The sequence below is a fragment of the Bos grunniens genome, chromosome X, assembly GCF_055505025.1.
Source record: "Bos grunniens cultivar Pamir isolate PY7600 chromosome X, Bosgru_T2T1.0, whole genome shotgun sequence".
In the NCBI taxonomy this organism is placed as follows: Eukaryota; Metazoa; Chordata; class Mammalia; order Artiodactyla; family Bovidae; genus Bos; species Bos grunniens.
The window spans coordinates 107,592,125-107,613,874 of NC_141194.1; the positions used below are offsets into that span (position 1 = coordinate 107,592,125).

A 21,750-nucleotide genomic window follows, 5' to 3' on the forward strand; every position below is an offset into this window, starting at 1 on the left:
TAACTTGAACACTAGCAGAAAAGATCTGAAGGAAAGAACCACAGTGACACAGGTAGAAGGAGTGAAGACGTGATATAGTCAAGACCCATATTCTTGTGGTAGGCAGCCCACAAGTGGGAGGATAATTACTATTGCATAGGTTCTCCTCAAGGACAGAGAGGGAGTGAGTCCCACATCATGCTCCTCAGTCTAAGAGTTCTGTACCAGAGGGACAAGATACTAAAGCATTTGGAGTCAGTGGGGCTTACTTTTGGGAGAGTGAGAGATCTGTAGAAAATAGAGACTCCACACTTAAAGGGTGAACACAAGATCTCATACACTCTGAGACCAAAGTCAGAAGCAATAATTTGAATGATGCCTGGAAGAGAGCCACTTGCTGATCTTGGAGAGACCTCCAAAGAGGTAGGAGGCAATGGGGACCTCTCCTAGGGACACAGACACTGGCAACAACTATTTTTGGGAGCCCATTCTCAAAATGGATCACAGACATAACTGCAAAACTCTAAAACTCCTAGAAGATAACATAGAAAACCCAGAGGACCATGAGTATGGTGATGACTTTTTAGATAAAGCATGAAAGATGACCTGTGAAAGAAATAAGTGATATGCTTGATGCCATTAAAATTTAAAACTTCTCTGCAAAAGACCCTGTCAAGAGCATGATACAAGCCACAGACTGGGAGAAAAATATTTGAAAAGGACACATCTCATAAAAGATTGTTATCCAAAATATAAAAAGTATCTACACTTTGATGTTCATCCTTTGAGTGTAACATCTATGTCTGTCTTTATTTATTTATTCATTCTGCATGTATATGTTCAGTTGTTTCTGTATCATTTGTTTAAAAGAGTATTTATGTTCCATTGTCTTTTCTTTGCTCCTTTATCAAAGATTAGTCAATTATATTTATGTAGGTCCATTTTTGGGCACTCTGTTCTATTCCATTTATCTATTTGTTTATTCTTTCACAAATACCACACTATTTTGATTACTTTAGCTTCATGGTATGTCTTCAATAGGATAATGTCAGTCCTCCAACCTTCTCCGTTTCCTTCAATATTTTGTTGGCTGCTGCTAAGGCACTTCAGTTGTGTCTGGGTCACAAAGAGTCACTGTAATCCAGAGAACTGTAATCCTGCCAGACTCCTCAGTTCATGGGATTCTCCAGGCAAGAATATTGGAGTGGGTTGCTGTGCTTCCTCCAGGGGATCGAACCTGTGTCTCTTTACATCTTCTGCATTGGCAGGCAGCTTTTTTACCACTAGTGCCACCTGGGAAGTGCATTGTGTTGGCTATTCTGGGTCTGTATAAACTTCAGAACCATTTGTTGCTATCTACAAAGTAACCTGCCAGGACAATTGGACTTTAAATTGGGTTGTTTGAGGGAGAAAAAATAAATAAACAATTAAAACTCGCAGATTGCGAGCCCTACGGTAACTCCCCCAGCGGAGAAGCAGCGCAGAGGCCTGCATCCGCCATTAGCAAGCGGGGGCTGGGCAGGGAGGCGCGGCGCGGGCTGCATCGCTGAGAGTAAGAATCTGGCCTGAATACCCTGAGCACTATCTGAGCGAAATAATTTGGGCTAGCAAACCAGACTGTGGGATATCTACCATGCGAAAAGCCAGCCCTAACCTAAGACACCGCCAGCCCGCGCACGGAACAAAGGACTAAACAGAGATAGCCGGCTGCAGACCTTCCCCCTCCGGTGACAGGCAGCCAGAGCCGGAGGGGGGCAATCGCAGCCCCAGAGAGACATTATCTATAAAACTGGCTTCTTTGCTAACTAAAACTTATTGGGGGTCTGGACGGTCAACATCTGCCTGAGAAGGTGCGCCGGTTTTACACCCAGATAACCGAGTGGCGGGGAGGCGATAAGTCGCAGCATTGGCGCTCGCCAAACACCTCATCACCTGAGCTGCTTGGACCTGGGAAGAGCACAAAACGCAGGCCCAACTGAGTCTCCGCCTCTGAGGACTACCTGAGTGCCTGAACCTGAGCGGCTTGGACCTGGGAGGTGCATGCAACCCAGGGTCAGCCTCGGATTGTTCCTGGCGGAACAACCTAGAGTCTGAGCAGTGTGGGCAGGGAGGCTACACGCGCCGTGAGCGGGGGCAGACCCAGTGTGGCTGAGGCACTGCAAGCGCACGCCAGTGTCATTTGTTTGCAGCATCCCTCCCTCCGTCCCCACAGCGCGACTGAACAAAGAGAAGAAATACAGCTCCACCCACCAGAACACCGACACAAGCTTCCCTAACCAGGAAACCTTGACAAGCCACCTCTACATACCCACACACAGCGAGGAAACGCCACAATAAAGAGAACTCCACAAACTGCCAGAATACAGAAAGGACTCCCAAACTCAGCAATTTAAACAAGATGAAGAGACAGAGGAATACCCAGCAGATAAAGGAACAGGATAAATGCCCACCAAACCAAACAAAAGAGGAAGAGATAGGGAATCTACCTGATAAAGAATTCCAAATAATGATAGTGAAATTGATCCAAAATCTTGAAATTAAAATGGAATCACAGATAAATAGCCTGGAGACAAGGATTGAGAAGATGCAAGAAAGGTTTAATAAGGACCTAGAAGAAATAAAAAAGAGTCAATATATAATGAATAATGCAATAAATGAAATTAAAAACACTCTGGAGGCAACAAATAGTAGAATAACAGAGGCAGAAGATAGGATTAGTGAATTAGAAGATAGAATGGTAGAAATAAATGAATCAGAGAGGATAAAAGAAAAACGAATTAAAAGAAATGAGGACAATTTCAGAGACCTCCAGGACAATATTAAACGCTACAACATTCGAATCATAGGGGTTCCAGAAGAAGAAGACAAAAAGAAAGACCATGAGAAAATACTTGAGGAGATAATAGTTGAAAACTTCCCTAAAATGGGGAAGGAAATAATCACCCAAGTCCAAGAAACCCAGAGAGTCCCAAACAGGATAAACCCAAGGAGAAACACCCCAAGACACATATTAATCAAATTAACAAAGATCAAACACAAAGAACAAATATTAAAAGCAGCAAGGGAAAAACAACAAATAACACACAAGGGAATTCCCATAAGGATAACAGCTGATCTTTCAATAGAAACTCTTCAAGCCAGGAGGGAATGGCAAGACATACTTAAAATGATGAAAGAAAATAACCTACAGCCCAGATTATTGTACCCAGCAAGGATCTCATTCAAGTATGAAGGAGAAATCAAAAGCTTTTCAGACAAGCAAAAGCTGAGAGAATTCTGCACCACCAAACCAGCTCTCCAACAAATACTAAAGGATATTCTCTAGACAGGAAACACAAAAATGGTGTATAAACTCGAACCCAAAACAATAAAGTAAATGGCAACGGGATCATACTTATCAGTAATTACCTTAAACGTAAATGGGTTGAATGCCCCAACCAAAAGACAAAGACTGGCTGAATGGATACAAAAACAAGACCCCTACATATGTTGTCTACAAGAGACCCACCTCAAAACAGGGGACACATACAGACTGAAAGTGAAGGGCTGGAAAAAGATTTTCCATGCAAATAGGGACCAAAAGAAAGCAGGAGTCACAATACTCGTATCAGATAAATTAGACTTTAAAACAAAGGCTGTGAAAAGAGACAAAGAAGGTCACTACATAATGATCAAAGGATCAATCCAAGAAGAAGATATAACAATTATAAATATATATCCACCCAACATGGGAGCACCGCAGTATGTAAGACAAATGCTAACAAGTATGAAAGGAGAAATTAACAATAACACAATAATAGTGGGAGACTTTAATACCCCACTCACACCTATGGATAGATCAACTAAACAGAAAATTAACAAGGAAAAAAAAAAAAACAACAAAGAGTCAGATATGACTGAAGTGACTCAGCATGATTAGAGTCTGTGAGGTCAGTCAGAGTTTCTCTTCGATGATGGTGATGAAGCAGTATGTCCTGAAACTGATTATTGGACCAGAAACACACTTAATGAAGTCCTTCTTGGGGTCTATTGCCTTTTTTCATCATGAAGGGTAGTTAGAGAGTTTGTACAACTCAGCTCATCACTCATCATTATAATATGTACCAGAGAGTTTCATCCAAATAATGTTAGCTACCATGATGTGAAATTAGATATGAAATAAATAGTGCCACCACCCTCTTCTCCATTTATTCTTCTTAAGATATGGATTCCAATAACTCTTGCAGAGTACTGAGTGCCTTTAGTATATGCAGCCAGGCCAACTTCCATTTGAATATACATAGCTGATTTAGCATCTTATTGGTACATAATTTAAACCTTTGTTTACATGTATACAAGGTCCAACTATTTCAAAAAAAAAATAAAATAAAATAAATTGGGTTGTTTGTTTATTTATCATAAGTTTTAAGATATCTACATCCTAAGTGTACTTTATCAGTTACATGACCTCAAAATATGTTTTCTATCTGTTGCTTGTCTTTCCAGACTCTGAACAGTATTTCTCACAGAGCTAAATTTTAAATTTTGATAAAATTCAATTTAAGTCTTTTTTTTTAATTGGAATATCACACCTAAGAATTTTTTGTATAACTCAAGGTAATGAATATCTCATGTTTTCACTTATATCATTGGAATATAATTAAGAGTCTAGAAGTAAACCTGTAAATCTATTCATGGATATAAATCCCAAAGAGTTGAAAACAGGCGTTCACACAGAACCCCACAGAGGAATGTCCACCACAGTAGGCACAAGGATGAAGTCACCCAAATGTCCATCCACTGCTGAGCAGATAGAAAACGTGTGGTCTAGCCATACAGTGGAATACTATTCAGCCAGGAAAAGGAAAGAAGTGCTGATTCATGCTTCCATGGGCACAAACCCTATGCTAAGTGACAGCAGCCAGACACAGAAGGCCACCTATTTATTGTATGCCTCCATCTCTAGGAAGTCTCCAGAACAGGCAAAGGGCTGTTGATAGGAAGCTGATGAGTGGTTGGTTGCCTGAGGATTATGGGGGTAGAGTCGGGTGGGGGAAACTGCAGGAGGGGGCAGTGGGGAGTGACTGCCTGGCCAGTACAGGGGTTTCTCTTTGCGGTGGTGCCAACGTTCTGGAACTAGACACAGTGGTGATGGTGGCCCAGCACTGCCAGTGTATACTTGGTGCCACTGGGTGATCTGCTCCCTTCTCTGTACAAAAGTCTCCTCCCATGGAAAGGGAGAGTTCCGACAAAGAGAGGGTCCAATGGGCAGGGTGAGCAGGATCCCGCCAGCGCCATTTCTTTGCAGGGCCAGGCCCAGGCCTGTGGGAGTAGGATGGGGTGGAGAGGCATGGGAAAGCAGTGATCTCAGGGGGTCTGCCTGTCACAAAGTGTGCACCCCGACCAGTGAGGGGCCGGCTCGTGGTTGCTAGGATACAGAGTAGAGGTCTGAGAGTACCGGTTGTCTTGAGAGGTTGGGACCAGCTGACTCATCTCACCGCATCTCATCCTACCACATCTCATCCCACCGCATCTCATCCCACCGCATTTCATCCCACTGCATCTCATCTCACCGCATATCATCCCACCACACCTCATCCCATTTCACCGCAAAGCGTGGTCTCCGGGAAAGCGGGCTCAATGGTCAGCATGCCCAGGGAGAGGGGCCGTCAAAGGTCGTCTGGTCGCCGCTCCTGCACTGCCCGTGCCAAGCTGTCCTTCTCCATGAGCCACATGGAGCGCCTCCTGCGGGAAGGCCACTACGCCCAGCGCCTGAGCTCGTCCGCACCCATCTTTCTAGCAGCCATCATGTAGCACCTGACTACCAAGGTGCTGGAGCTGGCAGGCAACGAGGCCCAGAACAACGGTCAGAGGCACATCACCCTAGAGCTGGTGGGCATGGTGGTCCACCACAATGCTCTGCTCAGTGGCTTTTTTGGGATGACAACCATCTCCCTGGTGGCCCCAGCCTGGCACTAGCTGCTCAACCCTGGGTCCTGCGTCCCGGGTCCTGTGTGCCCGGCCCCTGGACGGGCCTTCCCCCGGCTGTCGGGTGCCAAGCCTGCTCATTGACCTACCGCACAGCCTGTTGCATCGGGCCCAGTCATGTCAAATCAATCAAAGTGTTTCAAGACATCCCTGTGTGTGCTTCAGTCACTTGGCCTGGGAGGTGGTGATGGGACACCCTCCTTGGAGAGGTGGGGGTTGGGGGTCTGACTGGAGTGGAGTGGGAGTGTTGTGGGTACGGGTGGAGTCGGGGATGGCAGGCAGAGAGGAGTGGTCGCCCACGGTGATAGCGCATGCAGTGGCCTTGGTGGGAGAGGCTGGTTGCAGTGGGGGTGCGGTGGAGTGGAGTCTGGGGTGAAGGCCGGGTAAAGGAAGGCTCCCCCGTTGGCTCTGAGCAAGTAGGAGCCAGGCCAAGTCCCCAGAGGGACCAGGGTCCTGGCGGTGATGCTCAAGACCAAGAGGGCGGCATCGTGGTCGAGCGAAGGTGCCAAGGTGACTGACTGCCCGGCGGCATGGGATGCAGGGATAGTGGACAGCGTGCTTGACAGGAGTTCCCATGGGGGCAGGGGCCTAGACCACAAGACTGTGGTGGGATGGGGACTGGGGTGGGACACAACCTGCCTGTATGCAAACTCTGAATCAGGGTCACTCGGGGTCACCAGTTGACTTTTTGGTCGTGTGCCTTTAGAGATGCCAGGAGACGCCCTGCTTGCAACCTGCGGGATCAAGCTGTCACCTAGTAATGGTGGGCTGTGGCCAGGACCCCTGCCACCACTCTAATTTTACATATGTGACTTTCGTGGGACCAGGCTCCGCCTCCGGCCACTCGATTTGCATATCATGGTGGAAATGGAGCTTTAGCCTAGAAAGTTGGAGTAGTCATCACATCTGAGACCCACGTTTTAAAATTAATGCTATTTCTTTATGCCTTAGGTAGTTTGGATTTGATTAGTAAGAAGCTTTATGCCGACTGCTGCTTCCCTGATAAGGAACTAGCCTTTTACTGACCTTTAATTTCATTTTAAATAATGAGAACATAATACCTGCCCACCATTTCAGAATAATGGTTAGAAGAATTAGAGGAAATTACACATATATGATATACATAATATAGGACAGAAAAGATCTTTTTAAAATATATGAAAACAGGTTGCTTACTCACGCAGTCAGTCATGTCTGACTCTTTAGCGACCCCATGGACTATAGCCTGCCAGGCTCCTCTGTCCATGAAATTTCCCAGGCTGGAATACTGGAATGGGTTGCCATTTCCTTCTCCAGGGGATCTTCCAGACCCAGGGATCGAATCTGCATCTCTTGCCTTGGTGGGCGGATTCTTTACCAGTGAGTCACCAGGGAAGCCCATATAAAAGTATACCTGTGCTAAAATAAAAACTTACTAAGTAGTAAGGTTAGTTCTGTATGCAGTCCATGGCACTGTGATATTTCTTTTTTGTTTTTGGTTTTCTTATATTATGCAATAAAATCAACCTCTTTTGGAGCCCAGTTCTATGAATTTAGCACATGTATACATGTGTGCATTCACCACCATATTCAGAACATGGAACAGCTCCACCAATCCAGCAAGTCCCTGGTCTGGTACAGCAGTCCCTGTTTAAGTGCTTGATTTTTGTAAAAAGAATGTTGGTTAAATAGACCTCTGGGTGGAGAGTTGGATGGGGAGCAAAAATTCAACAAATACCACAAGGGAAAGTGAAATGGAGAAGTTTATTACTCATAAGTCCTGGAGGAGGTTCAAAGCATGCCTGGAGGGCCACACAGAAGGTCAGGGGAGGGGACAGGCAGAAAGAAGGCAGCAGGAACTGGGACTTACAGCTTTTATTAGGGCCCATAGGTTAAGTGTTTCTGAGGTTCCCTGGATAAGGCCAAATTGGTCAATTCAAAACCAAATAAAATAAAATAAAATAAATAAGCCAGCAGAGTTTTGGTAAGCTCTGTGGGAGTTCTATCTAACGGACCCACAAGAGGAAGGAGCTGGGAGGCAGAAGAGACTGTTAAATTGCCAGGGCCTTTGGGGAAGTCATCTCAGTTGCAATTTCTTATGACTCTGCTGGCTGTCATCCAGGGCATGCCCTTGAAGATAAATTTGTGTCCACCCAAGGCCCCTGCAGGCCCCTTAGCCACACAAAAAGAACGCGATATTATAGAGTACTTTAAACTCTCAATAGCTGTCAAACTCTTTCTTCAAACCTAGTCCTTGACAACTGCTGCTCTGGTCTCCATCTCTTAAAAAACTACCTTTCCCATATGTCTTGTAAGTAGATTCATTAAGTTTATCAGCTTTTGAGGCTGGCTGCTATCACTAAACATACTGCTTTTGAGGTTCATCAAGATTGTTGTGTGTATCAATAGTTATGTTCTGTTGTTGAGTAGTATTCCATTGTGTGGACGTACCACAGTTTGTTTAACCTTCAGCCTATTGGAAGACATTTTGGTTGTTTCCAGGTTTTTGGCAATGTTGAACAAGTTTCATTTCTCTAAGGTATATACCCAGGAGTTGGGCGACTGGATCATACGAAAAGGTTCTTCAGGTCTCTTCACAATTAGCCTCATTCTCATGCCCTAGGGGCAAGCATTGTTCTTATGCTTTTCACCACATGTTGATTTTGCTTGTTTTGGAACTTCAAATAATGGAATCATACATGTAAGCACTTTCAGTGAAGCCTCTTTTGAGAAGCACTCATATTTGATGTGTGTATCTATGTTCATTCCTTTTTATCACCAAATGTTATATAGCTATATTAATAAACTGCTGTTGATTTATACATTCAACTGTTGATGAACATCTGGCTTCTTTTCAGTTCTTTATTATTATGAAAGAAGCTGCTATAAACATTTGTGTTCAAGTTACCATGTACTCATATTTTTTCATTTTCCTAGGGTAATTTCTAAAAGCAGAAGTGTTAGGTAGTAGGATAAGTAGATATCTAGCTTTATGAAAAACTGAAAAACACTTTTCAAAGTATTTGTACCATATTACACTGTGTATAGGGGTTTTAGTTGTTCCATATCCTTGCCAAAATTTGATGTTGTCAACTGGTTAGTTTCAGTCATTTTGTTGGATATATAGTGAAATCTCATTGTGATTTTTAATTTGAAATTACATAATGAATAATGGCACCCCACTCCAGTACTCTTGTCTGGAAAATCCCATGGACAGAGGACCCTGGAAGGCTGCAGTCCATGAGGTCGCTAAGAGTCAGACATGACTGAGAGACTTCACTTTGACTTTTCACTTTCATGCATTGGAGAAGGAAATGGCAACCCACTCCAGTATTCTTGCCTGGAGAATCCCAGGGACGGGGGAGCCTGGTGGGCTGCTGTCTATGGGGTCGCACAGAGTCGGACATGATTGAAGTGACTTAGCAGCAGCAGCAATTAATAAAGATGTTGAGGATATTTTCAATTTTCCAAAAAAGTGATTTCAAAATATCCAACATAACTATTATTTTTCTAATATCAAAAGAACTACCTCAGCTTTCTCAAATCTTCTGTGCAGTACATATTTATATTATATTTCATTTACTTTCAATCTTTCTTTGTCATCATGCTTAGACAGCATGTCTTTTTGAATTTTTATTTTATTTTGATAAACCTTAAAATAAGATCTATTCTCTTAAAATATTTGTCTGTGTGTTAGTCACTAATTTGTGTTCAACTCTTAGTGACTGCTATGGACTGTAACCCGTCAGACTCCTCTGTCCAGGGGATTCTCCAGACAAGAATACTGGAGTGGGTTGCCATTCCTTTTTCCAGGGGATCTTCGCGACCCAGGGACCAAACCCAGGTCTCCTTCATTGCAGGCAGATTCTTTACCAGGTGAGCCACCAGGGAAGCCCTATTACATTTTTTAGTGTACAATATATTATCATTGCCTATAGATACAAAGTTATACAGCAGATCTTGAGTTAATTAATCTTGCTTATCTGAAACTGAATGCACAATGACTAGTAAATTTCAACATCCCCTTCCCAGCCAGTATTCCAGAAAAACAGTGTTCAGTTCAGTTCAGTTGTTCAGTCGTGTCCGACTCTTTGCGACCCCATGGATTGCAGCACATCAGGTTTCCCTGTCCATAACCAACTCTGGAGCTTATTCAAACTCATATCCATTGAATTGGTGATGCCATCCAATCATGTCATCCTCTGTCGTCCCCTTCTCCTCCCGCCTTCAAGCATTCCTAGCATCTGGGTCTTTTCCAGTGAGTCAGTTCTTCCCATCTGGTGGCCAAAGTACTGGAGTTTCAACTTCAGCATCAGTTCTTTCAATGAATATTCAGTAATGATTTCTTTTAGGATTGACTGGTTGGATCTCCTAGTTGTCCAAGAGACTCTCAAGAGTCTTCTCCAACACTATGGTTCAAAAGCATCAATTCTTTGGCACTCAGCTTTCTTTTTTTTTTTTTCCATTTCATCATTGTTTATAATACTGAAAAATTGCAACAATATACAGGCCTGTTGGTTCAAATAATTATGGATTACACATTCTCAATTCAGTTCAGTTCAGTCACTCAGTCGTGTTCGACTCTTTGTGACTCCATGAACAGCAGCATGCCAGGCCTTCCTGTCCATCACCAACTCCCGGAGTCCACCCAAATGCATGTCCATTGAGTCGGTGATACCATCCAACCATCTCATCCTCTGTCGTCCTCTTCTCCTCCTGCCCTCAATCTTTCCCAACATCAGGGTCTTTTCAAATGATTCAGCTCTTCGCATCAGGTGGCCAAAGTATTGGCGTTTCAGCTTCAACATCAGTCCTTCCAATGAACACCCAGGACTGATCTCCTTTAGGATGGACTGGTTGGATCTCCTTGTAGTCCAAGGGACTCTTGCCAGAGTCCAACTCCAGCAACCAGGGATTCAACCTGAAGAGATGACAGTGTCGGCCAATGAGACAGCCTCTCAGTTTTCTATGGACTGCCTGTTTATTTCAAGTTTAAGATTCTCTTTTATACTTTTACAAAAACATTAGACCAGAGGTTTGACATTTTCAGTTCCTCCTCTCCCAGATTTATTATCTCCATAAATCATTGTTGCTCTTCAAACAGAGTTCCTACTTCAGTGATTCTCTTGGAATCAGCCTTATCATCTATTATCTACCCCCTTTAATGTGTCCTATAGTTAACTTGTGATTACATTGTAACTCATACTACATTCTTCAGTTTACTACTTATCTTCCTAAATCCTGTTTGCCCTTAACATCCTGAGCTCACTATCTCTTAAAAAGGCTTCTAGCTATAGGGTCTCTAAAAATTCTTAACTTCTATAAGCTATAGTAAAATATGCTAACTTTAAAACAGTCCTTAAATCTTTAACTTCTATTTTAATTATTTCTAAGCCCTAAATTCAGTAAACTCCTTTGCCATAAACATTTTCCACACAACTAAGTTTCAGATAGTAATCCCTCCCATGGCCTCAAGCTACGGCTTATGTGCTCATCCTGGAACACTCTTTTGTAAAAGTCCTTGAACAAATGTCAGTGATTAACTTTATGAATTATTTTCTGAGCACAATGGCAGAAGGCTTTGTGCCTTTTCATGCTCCTCTCAAGAACAATAAACACCTTAATATTCCTTTTCAGTCAACTCAGCCAAAGAGAGTGTCACGCAAGTGTATGTTCCTCCATTCTTTGTCTCATCATAACAAAGATTTGGAGCGATGGACATTAAAGCCCTCTGCGCGTCACAGCTCTCAGGTCTTGGTAAACCATGTTATAGCTCTTAGGCAAGTCAGTGTTACAGCTCTATTTTATTTAGAAGATAGCAGGAGAATTCATCCTTGACGAGTGAAGGCATGCTAACCCAAAGACTCGAAGAGAAGAGAGTGGAGGAGTGCACGGGGGAGGGAGAGAGAGAGAGGGAGAGAGAGAGAAAGTGTACATGCACACAGAAGAGAAAGAGAGTGAGTGAGAAAGCGCTTTGGCTCCTCCTTTTATATGTTTTTTCCTCCACCTGGGCCTGCCCTATGCAAATTGGGCTTAGTCAGGAGTGCTGTTTGTTCTGCCTGAAAAGTCTTGACTCTGGTCTTCGGACTGTCCTTTGACCTTCCTTGTCTTTTAGCCACCGCCATTTTGGACCCCCTTTCCCTATTCTATCTACCTAACAAGAGGAAAAGACAAGTCAGAATTACAAGGCCTAACTCCTTCATCCCAGGATCAGTGCCTGCGGAATGAGAAGAGGGGGCTGGGGACCGTGCTTCCATTTTGTCAGTAATGCCTAACGCGGCTCCCGACAGACTCTCAAGAGTCTCCTCCTAGTACAGCCACTATGGAGAACAGTGTGGAGATTCCTTAAAAAACTGGAAATAGAACTGCCTTATGATCCAGCAATCCCACTGCTGGGCATACACACTGAGGAAACCAGAAGGGAAAGAGACACGTGTACTCCAATGTTCATTGCAGCACTGTTTATAATAGCCAGGACATGGAAGCAACCTAGATGTCCATCAGCAGAGGAATGGATAAGAAAGCTGTGGTACATATACACAATGGAGTATTACTCAGCCATTAAAAAGAATACATTTGAATCAGTTCTAATGAGGTGGATGAAACTAGAGCCTATTATACAGAGTGAAGTAAGCCAGAAGGAAAAACATAAATACAGTATACTAACGCATATATATGGAATTTAGAAAGATGGTAACAATAACCCAGTGTACGAGACAGCAAAAGAGACACTGATGTATAGAACAGTCTTATGGACTCTGTGGGAGAGGGAGAGGGTGGGAAGATTTGGGAGAATGGCATTGAAACATGTAAAATATCATGTAAGAAACGAGTTGCCAGTCCAGGTTCGATGCACGATACTGGATGCTTGGGGCTAGTGCACTGGGACGACCCAGAGGGATGGTATGGGGAGGGAGGAGGGAGGAGGGTTCAGGGTGGGGAACACATGTATACCTGTGGCGGATTCACTTTGATATTTGGAAAAACTAATACAATTATGTAAAGTTTAAAAATAAAATTAGAAAAAAAAAAAAAAAAAGAGTCTCCTCCAACACCACAGTTGAAAAGCATCAAATCTTTGGCAATCAGCTTTCTTTATGGTCCAACTCTCACATCCATACATGACTATTGGAAAAACCATAGCCTTGACTAGATGGACCTTTGTTGGCAAAGTAATGTCTCTGTTTTTAATATGCTGTCTAGGTTTGTCATAGCTTTTCTTCCAAGGAACAAGCGTCTTTGAATTTCATGGCTGCAGTCACCATCTGCAGTGATTTTGGAGCCCCCCCAAAATAAAGTCTGGCACTGTTTCCATTGTTTCCCCATCTATTTTCCATGAACTGATGGGACAGGATGCCATGATCTTAGTTTTCTGAATGTTGAGTTTTAAGCCAACTTTTTCACTATCCTCATTCACATTCATCAAGAGGCTCTTTAGTTCTTCTTTGCTTTATGCCATAAAGGTGGTGTCATCTGTATATCTGAGGTTATTGATATTTCTCCCTTCAATCTTAATTTCAGCTTGTGATTTATCCAGCCCCACATTTAGCATGATGGTCTCTGCATAGAAGTTAAATAAGCAGGGTGACAATATACAGCCTTGACAGACTCCTTTCCTGATTTGGAACCAGTCTGTTGTTCCATGTCCAGTTCTAATGGTTGCTTCTTGACCTGCATACAGATTTCTCAGGAGGCAGGTGAGGTGCTCTGGTATTCCCTTCTCTTTAAGAATTTCCCACAGTTTGTTGTGATCCACACAGTCAAAGGCTTTGGCACAGTCAATAAAGCAAAAGTAGAAGTTTTTATGGAACTCTCTTGCTTTTCCAATGACCCAATGGATGTTGGAAATTAGATCTCTGGTTCCTCTGCCTTTTCTAAATCCAGCTTGAACATCTGGAAGTTCACGGTTGACATACTGTTGAAGTATGGCTTGGATAATTTTGAACATTACTTTGCTAGCATGTGAGATGAGTGCAATTGTGCAGTAGTTTGAGCATTCTTTGGCATTGCCTTTCTTTGGGATTGGAATGAAAACTGACTTTTCCAGTCCTTGGGCACTGCTGAGTTTTCCAAATTTGCTGGCACACTGAATGCAGCACTTTCACAGCATCATCTTTTAGGATTTGAAAGAGCTCAACTGGAATTCCATCACCTCCACTAGCTTTGTTCCTAGTGATGCTTCCTAAGGCCCACTTGACTTCACATTCCAGGATGTCTGGCTCTAGGTGAGTGATCACACCATTGTGATTATCTGGGTCATGAAAATCTTTTTTGTATAGTTCCTCTGTGTATTATTGCCACCTCTTTTTAATATTTTCTGCTTCTGCTAGGTCCATAGATTTCTGTCCATTATTGTGCCCATATTTGCATGAAATGTTCCCTGGTATCTCTAATTTTCTTGAAGAGATCTCTAGTCTTTCCCATTCTATTGTTTTCCTCTATTTCTTTGCATTGATCGCTGAGGAAGGATGTCTTATATCTCCTTGTTATTCTTTGGAAGTCTGGATTCAAGTGGGTGTGTCTTTCCTTTTCTCCTTTGCCTCTAGCTTTTCTTCTTTTCTCAGCTATTTGTAAGGCCTCCTCAGGCAGCCATTTCCCTTTTTGCATTTCTTTTTCTTGGGGGTGGTCTTGATCTCTGCCTCTTGTCCAATGTCACAAACCTCTGTCCATAGTTCTTCAGGCACTCTATCAGATCTAATCCCTTGAATCAATTTGTCACTTCCATGTATAATCATAAGGGATTTGATTTAGGTCATACCTGAATGGTCTAGTGGTTTTCTCTACTTTCTTCAATTTAAGTCTGAATTTGGCAATAAGGAGTTCATGATCTGAGACACAGTCAACTCCTGGTCTTGTTTTCACTGACTGTATAGAGCTTCTCCATCTTTGGCTGCAAAGAATATGATTAATCTGATTTTGGTATTGAGCATCTGGTGATGTCCATGTGTAGAGTCTTCTCTTGTGTTGTTGGAAGAGGGTGTTTGCTATGACCAGTGCGTTCTCTTGACAAAACTCTGTCAGCCTTTGACCTGCTTCGTTTTGTACTTCAAGGCCAAACTTGCCTGTTACTCCAGGTATCTCTTGACTTCCTACTTTTGCATTCCAGTCCCCTATAATGAAAATGACATATTTTTTGGGTGTTAGTTCTAGAAGGTCTTGTACGCCTTCACAGAACCATTCAACTTCAACTTCTTCAGCATTACTGGTCGGGGCATAGACTTGGATTACTGTGATATTGAATGGTTTACCTTGGAAACAAACAGAGATCATTCTGTCATTTTTGAGATTGCTTCCAAGTACTGCATTCAGACTCTTTTGTTGACTATGATGGATACTCCATTTCTTCTGAGGGATTCCTGCCTGCAGTAGTAGATATAATGGTCATCTGAGCTAAATTCACCCATTCCAGTCCATTTTAGTTCACTGATTCCTAAAATGTCAATGTTCACTCTCGCCATCTCCTGTTTGACCACTTCCAATTTGCCTTGATTCATGGACCTAACATTCCAGGTTCCTATGCAATATTGCTCTTTACAGCATCAGACTTTACTTCCATCACCAGTCACATCCACAACTGGGTGTTGTTTCTGATTGTGTGGATCACAGCAAACTATGGAATGTTCTTAGCATAGGAATCCAAGACCACCTTACCTGTCTCCTGCAAACAAGTCAAGAAGCCAGAGTTTGCACCAGACATGGCACAATGGATTGGTTCAAAATTGGAAAAGGAATACCTCAAGGCTGTATATTGCCACCCTGCTCATTTAACTTATATGCAGAATACATCATGTGAAATTCCAGGCTGGAATCTTGACAAACCAGAGTTAAGATTGCCGGGAGAAATATCAATAACCTCAGACATATAGATGACACCACTCTTTGACAGAAAGCAAAGAAGCACTTAAGAACCTTTTGATGAACGTGAAAGAAGAGAGTAAAAAAATTGACTTAAAACCCAACATTCAAAAAACAAAGATCATGGCATCTGGTCTCGTCACTTCAAGGCAGATAGAAGGGGAAACAATAGAAACAGTGACAGACTTTATTTTCTTGGTCTCCAAAATCACTGTGGACAGTGACTATAGCCATGAAATCAAAAGACACTTGCTCCTTGGAAGAAAATCTATGACAAACCTGTATGGTGTATTAAAAAGCAGAGACATTACTTTGCCAACAAAGTTCTGTCTAGTCAATCTATGGTTTTTCCACTAGTCATGTATGGATGTGAGAGTTGGACTATAAAGAAAGCTGAGCACCGAAGAATTGATGCCTTTGAACTGTGGTGTTGGAGAAGACTCTTGAGAGTCCTTTGTACTGCAAGAGATTAAACCAGTGAATCCTAAAGGAAATCAGTCCTGAATATTCATTGGAAGGACTGATGCTGAAGCTGAAACTCCAATACTTTGGCCACCTGATGCGAAGAGCTGACTCATTGGAAAAGACCCTGATGCTGGCAAAGATTGAAGGCAGGAGGAGAAGGGGACAACAAAGGATGAGATGGTTGGATGGCATCACAGACTTGATGGACATGAGTTTGAGCAAGCTCTGGGAGATGGTGAAAGACAGGGAAGGCTATTGTGTTGCAGTCCATGGGGTCGCAAAGAGGCAGACATGACTGAGCGACTGAACAGCAGCAATGGCCGCTCTCCTGAATACCTGCCAACTACCATTGCTGTCTTTGATTCTACACATTTTACTACTTTAGATACCTCATATAAATGAAATCATGCCATAGTTGTCTTTCTGAATGGTTTATTTCATTTAGCATATTGTCCTCAAGCTTCACCTGTAGTGTTAAAGAGCATTTAGCCAGCATATAGTTGTCTTGCTTTTATACACAGTATGATCATCATGTTAGTCTGCTATGTTGCCAGAGCTGAAAGTAAGTCTTATCAATATTTTAAAGATGGTAGAACCATGTTTTACTTTGAATTAAAATTCAAAATACCCTTTGCTCCTCTTTGCCCTATGGCCTTTGCATAATAGGTTTCCAAATGCTCGTGTACTAGGACTGAGAACTCAGCATCTCATTCCCCTTCTTATCTCTTGCTGTAGATAGTTTTCTTTTATATATACAATGATTTATGGAATTTAAAAAATCTTGATTAAGCTCTCTAATGTTCAAAAAAAATTAACAATGTTTCTCCAGGCCTACCTAGGATTCAACGGCCAAAGATTGAAATGAAGTTTCTTTTTCAAAGATCAGGAATTTTCTTCCTTTCTTAGCAACTGTCTCAAAGTTTTCAGATCATCACACTGGTATTATTATACATAGAAACTTTGACTATCTGTCTTTCTGCTGAATACCCAATGAGGGTAGATGGACACATCTTATTTTCACATCTCTATCTTCTCTGATCATGTTTTCTTAATATTACAGACACTTTTTCTTCAGAGATTTTCCTTAGCCCCTATCTTATGCTTAACATTTAGTTAATACTCTTCTTTATTATAATGTATAATAAATATTCTTCTTTATTATATTCTTTATATATATATATAATGTTCCTTGTTCTTTATTATAATAATACAATACTTTAGACATTTTATAATGAGTAACTAATAATCTATACATATACAAAAAACTTTATAAAAAAGATTTTCACACATAGCAATAAAACTCAAGTAATATTTGTATGAGTCCCTTAAACTGGAGGTGAGTTCTTGGAAATTCTTCGTGTATATATTCCCTCTGTGATAATGCTTAGGCTTCATTGGCTGCAGTGCTACAATGCAACCTATAGACAAGAATTTTGAATTACATATCAACACTCATGGTATATAAAGTAGATGGGGTTAGGGCAAGAAGAGAGGTACATCTTTTCCTTCTTGTCATTAAAACATTATTATTATTATTTCTTTTTGCAATATTATTTCTTCAGTTCAGTTCAGTTCAGTCGCTCAGTCGTGTCCAACTCTTTGCAACACCATGAGTCGCAGCACGCAGGCCTCCCTGTCCATCATCAATCCCGGAGTTCACTCAGACTCACGTCCATCGAGTCAGTGATGCCATCCAGCCAATTCATCCTCTGTCGTCCCCTTCTCCTCCTGCCCCCAATCCCTCCCAGCATCAGGGTCTTTTCCAATGAGTCAACTCTTCGCATGAGGTGGCCAAAGTACTGGAGTTTCAGCTTTAGCATCACTCCTTCCAAAGAAATCCCAGGGCTGATCTCCTTCAGAATGGACTGGTTGGATCTCCTTGCAGTCCAAGGGACTCTCAAGAGTCTTCTCCAGCTCCACAGTTCAAAAACATCAATTATTCAGCGCTCAGCCTTCTTCACAGTCCAACTCTTACATCCATACATGACCACAGGAAAAACCATAGCCTTGACTAGAAGGACCTTTGTTGGCAAAGTAATGTCTCTGCTTTTGAATATGCTATCTAGGTTGGTCAAAACTTTCCTTCCAAGGAGTAAGCGTCTTTTAATATCATGGCTGCAGTCACCATCTGCAGTGATTTTGGAGCCCACCAAAATAAAGTCTGACACTGTTTCCACTGTTTCCCCATCTATTTCCCATGAAGTGATGGGACCGAATGCCATGATCTTCATTTTCTGAATGTTGAGCTTTAAGCCAACTTTTTCACTCTCCACTTTCACTTTCATCAAGAGGCTTTTTAGTTCCTCTTCACTTTCTGCCGTAAGGGTGGTGTCATCTGCATATCTGAGGTTATTGATATTTCTCCTGGCAATCTTGATTCCAGCTTGTGTTTCTTCCAGTCCAGCGTTTCTCATGATGTACTCTGCATAGAATTTAAATAAGCAGGGTGACAATATACAGCCTTGACATACTCCTTCTCCTGTTTGGCACCAGTCTGTTGTTCCATGTCTAGTTCTAACTGTTGCTTCCTGACCTGCATACAGGTTTCTCAAGAGGCAGATCAGGTGGTCTGGTATTCCCATCTCTTTCAGAATTTTCCACAGTTGATTGTGATCCACACAGTCAAAGGCTTTGGCATAGTCAATAAAGCAGAAATAGATGTTTTTCTGGAACTCTCTTGCTTTTTTCATGATCCAGCGGATGTTGGCAATTTGATCTCTGGTTCCTCTGCCCTTTCTAAAACCAGCTTGGATATCAGGAAGTTCATAGTTAATGTATTGCTGAAGCCTGGCTTAGAGAATTTTGAGCATTACTTTACTAGCATGTGAGATGAGTGCAATTATGCGGTAGTTTCAGCATTCTTTGGCATTGCCTTTCTTGGGATTGGAATGAAAACTGATCTTTTCCAGTCCTGTGGCCACTGCTGAGTTTTCCAAATTTGCTGGCATATTGAGTGCAGCACTTCCATAGCATCATCTTTCAGGATTTGAAATAGCTCAACTGGAATTCCATCACCTCCACTAGCTTTGTTCGTAGTGATGCTTTCTAAGGCCCACTTGACTTCACATTCCCGGATGTCTGGCTCTAGATGAGTGATCACACCATCGTGATTATCTGGGTCATGAAAATCTTTTTTGTACAGTACTTCTGTGTATTCTTGCCACCTCTTCTTAATATCTTCTGCTTCTGTTAGGTCCATACCATTTCTGTCCTTTATCGAGCCCATTTTTGCATGAAATGTTCCCCTTGTATCTCCAATTTTCTTGAAGAGATCTCTAGTCTTTCCCATTCTATTGTTTTCCTCTATTTCTTTGCACTGATTGCTGAAGAAGGCTTTCTTATCTCTTCTTGCTATTCTTTGGAACTCTGCATTCAAATGCTTATATCTTTCCTTTTCTCCTTTGCTTTTCACTTCTCTTCTTTCACAGCTATTTGTAAGGCCTCCCCAGACAGCCATTTTGTTTTTTTGCATTTCTTTTCCATGGGGATGTTGTTGAAACCTGGCTCCTGTACAGTGTCACAAACCTCATTCCATAGTTCATCAGGAACTCTATCTATCAGATCTAGGCCCTTAAATCTATTTCTTACTTCCACTGTATAATCATAAGGGGTTTGATTTAGGTCATACCTCAATGGTCTAGTGGTTTTCCCTACTTTCTTCATATTAAGTCTGAATTTGGTAATAAGGAGTTCATGATCTGAGCCACAGTCAGCTCCTGGTCTTGTTTTTGCTGACTGTATAGAGTTTCTCCATCTTTTGCTGCAAAGAATATAATCCATCTGATTTCGGTGTTGACCATCTGGTGATGTCCACGTGTAGAGTCTTCTCTTGTGTTGTTGGAAGAGGGTGTTTGCTATGACCAGTGCATTTTCTTGGCAAAACCATATTAGTCTTTGCCCTGCTTAATTCTGTATTCCCAGGCCAAATTTGCCTGTTACTCCAGGTGTTCCTTGACTTCCTACTTTTGCATTCCAGTCCCCTATAATGAAAAGGACATCTTTTTTGGGTGTTAGTTCTAAAAGGTCTTGTAGGTCTTCATAGAACCATTCAACTTCAGCTTCTTCAGCATGACTGGATGGGGCATAGACTTGGATTACTGTAATATTGAATGGTTTGCCTTGGAAACGAACAGAGATCATTCTGTCGTTTTTGAGATTGCATCCAAGTACTGCATTTTGGACTCTTTTGTTGACTATGATGGCTACTCCATTTCTTTTGAGGCATTCCTGCCTGCAGTAGTAGATATAATGGTCATCTGAGTTAAATTCACCCATTCCAGTCCATTTTAGTTTGCTGATTCCTAGAATGTCGATGTTCACTCTTGCCATCTCTTGTTTGACCACTTCCAATTTGCCTTGATTCATGGACCTGACATTCCAGGTTCCTATGCAATATTGCTCTTTACAGCATCGGACCTTGCTTCTATCACCAGTCATATCCACAGCTGGGTATTGTTTTTGTGTTGGCTCCATCCCTTCATTCTTTCTGGAGTTATTTCTCCACCGATCTCCAGTAGCATATTGGGCATCTACTGACTTGGGGGGTTCCTTTCAGTATCCTATCATTTTGCCTTTTCATACTGTTCATGGGGTTCTCAAGTCAAGAATACTGAAGTGGTTTGCCATTCACTTCTCCAGTGGACCACATTCTGTCAGATCTCTCCACCATGACCCATCCATCTTGGGTTGCCCCACGGGCATGGCTTAGTTTCACTGAGTTAGACAAGGCTGTGGTCCTAGTGTGAATAGATTGACTAGTTTTCTGAGTATGGTTTCAGTGTGTCTGCCCTCTGATGCCCTCTTGCAACACCTATCTTCTTACCTTGGGCATGGGGTATCTCTTCACAGCTGCTCCAGCAAAGCGCAGCTGCTGCTTCTTACCTTGGACGAGGGGTATCTCCTCACCGCCGCCCTTCCTGACCTTCAACATGGGATAGCTCCTCTAGGCCCTCCTGCGCCCGTGCTGCCCCTGGCCTTGGGCATGGGGGCGTGGGGTAGCTCCTCCTGGCACTCTCGGCCGCTGCCCCTGACCTCGGACGTGGGGTAACTCCTCTTGGCTGCCGCCCTTCAGGCTTGGGGTCCTCCCGGCTTCTGCCCCTGACCTCGCACATGGGGTAGCTCCTCTCGGCCGCACTTAGTGTGCTGGTCACAGCCGCCCGCGCTTATTTCTTAAGTGACCTCATTTTTCTAGTGAAAGCTAAAATCATAAACTTGTTCGATGCACAATACCTCCTTAGGCTCGGTTGACCCTTCAATTCAGTTCAGTTCAGTTCAGTTGCTCAGTCGTGTCCGACTCTTTGCGACCCCGTGAATTGCAGCACGCCAGGCCTCCCTGTCCATCACCAACTCCCGGAGTTCACTCAAACTCACATCCATCGAGTCAGTGATGCCATCCAGCCATCTCATCCTCTGTCATCCCCTTCTCCTCCTGCCCCCAATCCCTCCCAGCATCAGAGTCTTTTCCAATGAGTCAACTCTTCACATGAGGTGGCCAAAGTACTGGAG

At 42.7% G+C, this 21,750-nt stretch overlaps 1 pseudogene; it reads left to right on the plus strand.

Annotated features, from left to right (window-relative positions):
• Window positions 1-5,222: 5,222 nt before the first annotated feature.
• Window positions 5,223-5,937, plus strand: LOC147341103 (uncharacterized; annotated as a pseudogene).
• The last annotated feature ends 15,813 nt before the right edge of the window (window positions 5,938-21,750 follow it).